The sequence below is a fragment of the Bombus affinis genome, chromosome 12 (assembly GCF_024516045.1).
Source record: "Bombus affinis isolate iyBomAffi1 chromosome 12, iyBomAffi1.2, whole genome shotgun sequence".
Lineage (NCBI taxonomy): Eukaryota > Metazoa > Arthropoda > Insecta > Hymenoptera > Apidae > Bombus > Bombus affinis.
In genome coordinates, this window is record NC_066355.1 from 273,674 (window position 1) to 276,297 (window position 2,624).

Below are 2,624 nucleotides of genomic sequence, written 5' to 3' on the forward strand. Positions count from 1 at the left end.
CTACTGTAACTTCTTCACGTACGATAAATAGTTTTTAAGATATAAAGCAAAATGCGAAAAAAAATTATGTGCTTTCGTTTAATCGATACTATGTTTATGAAGCAGCGAAGAAAAATTGTTTCAAAGCGCTTATTTTGTTCTAAATATCGCTCCGAATCAGATTATGCAAAGACATTTCTACTATCAGTTTGTTACTGAAGAAATGTTAATTCGACTGGACTACAAGATCAACTGTGTAACCTTCTCGTCATATATCTTGGGTTATTCTAGTGGCAATGGCATACTTTTCATGTAAAGTACGATTAAATTGCAAAAATATCATACGTTAACTTTTTAAGGGTCGCTATAGAGCAAAGACTTCCCATTACAAAGTTGTTTTAAAACGAATGCCGCAAAGATTTTTTAACCCTTTGAGTGCTGTGGGTGCATATAGGTGTCTGGCGAAAGCTATCGGTGTGGACTAAGGACATATATATGCGTTTTCTGTAAGTGCCCGGCATGGACTAAGGACGCATGTATGGGTTTTTCAATTTTTCCGAACACCTAATCAGAAGTAATACTATTACGTTTGTGTGAAATAAATATAAATGCATTCCTTACGGCAGTAAACAAATGCCAATAGTGCCTCGTTATTGTTGAAGTGGTCACCACTTGTAAGAAAACTCTACATCTGGTTTTTTTAGTTTTCTCAAGCACTGAATTTTTCACACACAACTAAATTATTAACTTGTGTTATATTTACTAAATTTAGTTTTCTAGTTTATTGTTTTCTAGTTTATTACCCAAATTTTAGTTAACTGTAAATTTCAATGTTTATAATAAACAATTAAAAATAACTAAAAAATAACGCTCTTGAATTATTTAATCTCGTGCAAAAGAATTACTATAACTTATTACGATTTGCGCTTTGAATAGTCAATCAACAGAGTTCAGTCTGACGAAAAAGTATTCCGTCCACAGCGATCGTCAGTGCTAGACGCGCGCAGTCCGTACGGACGGCATAGGCCGCGAGTATTCAGCACTCAAAGGGTACTTGGTCGAGTCGTTTGAATAGGAAAAATTTGGAAGGAAAAATAGTAACTTCAGTTTCCCACTGCTTTTTGCGAGAAAAAGAGATCTTTGAAAGAATTACCTTCAAGGGTGTCAAAGTAGATGCTTCGTGCTTTAAAATGAGTGCAGGTAGATTGTTGTACAATTTTTCTCGCAATGTTATAGTAGTTTAAATATGTCGGCATTATTTCAGTTAAAACTTAGTGACCCTTCAATTTTGTGACGTAGTGTACGATATATAATAGAAAGATAAAATATTTGTTTTTATAAATAAGAAAATCGAAATAACGAATAACATCCTTAAACTACGCATGTCTGTATTTTTGTCGTCACCACAGACTTGTAGTTACTTAGATTGTTCGATAATCTTATTTATGAGATTATTCTCTTATGTAATTTTATATTTTATCTCTAGCATTATATATTTTATTGTTAAGATTTTTTACAATTAAGCATTCAATTAGAACATTTAAATGCTGAAATTTTGGAAGCTTTGAATTAGATTGTGAATGAAGCAATAAAATATATGCAGACATTCTCTGTAGAACATGGTAATTAGGTTGCGAAAAAATGCATGCGTCGTGTTATGCAAATCCGTTTATACTATTCACTATACTATCCGCTGTACTAAACGAAGAAAGAAGTTCTAAAGATTAACAAGGGTATAGATACTATTTTCTTTTCATAACTAAGAGAAATATATTTATTCAAAGAAACAATATTCTATTTATGTTAGTTCTAAGAAATATTATCGACTTTTTATTACGAAAGTTCCAAGTTGCTCCTTTCAGCACAAACTAAAAATGAATTAAAAATTTCAATATTCCAAATTCCGTACTCAAATCTGAAATCACACACACATGCAAGCACAAAAAAAATTATTAGCACAAATAGCGTAAAAAATCGTTAACATAGGTGTATTAAAAATTCTTTTTTAGCTAATTTTTCTGTTTGTTTGTTTGTCTGCTGGGTGGAATCTTATGAGAGAAATACTCGCTGTTCGAACAGCTAGAAAACTGAAATTTGGAACATACGCTCATTTCCGATGACGATATAATATAATTAAAAAAACTCTTTCTTGGAACTAATTGTTTGGTTAGTTGAGGTGAAATCTGAAAAAATGTTTCTATCAGTACAATCAACAAATCAATACAATGAGGTTCTATGTATATGGTTGAATGACAATTAAGGACTATAGAGTAATTAAAGATTAAAAAAATAAAATGCATAAAGTAAAAAAAATTAAAAAAGATGGTTTTTATTTAAAAATAGACTACGATAGAGAAAATAATTTACTTAATCATATATCGTTGAGTAATTGAATGTAACGATATTATGTATATAGTGTTATTCTTATTACTAAAAATAAGATTCTTGCGAACTCATATTAATTTAGTGTCAAAGTTTTATTTGATTAAATAAATCTCGGATTCATGGTTTGAGTCAAGTATTCTTCCATTTTTACCTCATAATCATTAGAGAATTACCTTCGCCGGATTCATTAAAAATTTCTTCACTCAAAAATTTCAAAGTTTTTATTTTTAGTAATGTAAATTCATTTGAGTGATATTCTA

The 2,624-nt window shown here is 30.2% G+C and overlaps 1 long non-coding RNA gene across 1 annotated transcript; it reads right to left on the reverse strand.

The window, feature by feature from the left end:
* Positions 1–639: 639 nt before the first annotated feature.
* LOC126922448 (uncharacterized) lies at positions 640–1,031 on the reverse strand. Its single transcript, XR_007712769.1, has 2 exons — positions 891–1,031; positions 640–755 (listed from the first exon to the last, which is right to left on the reverse strand). It is a non-coding gene; the product is annotated as an uncharacterized LOC126922448 (long non-coding RNA).
* Between the last annotated feature and the right edge of the window lie 1,593 nt (positions 1,032–2,624).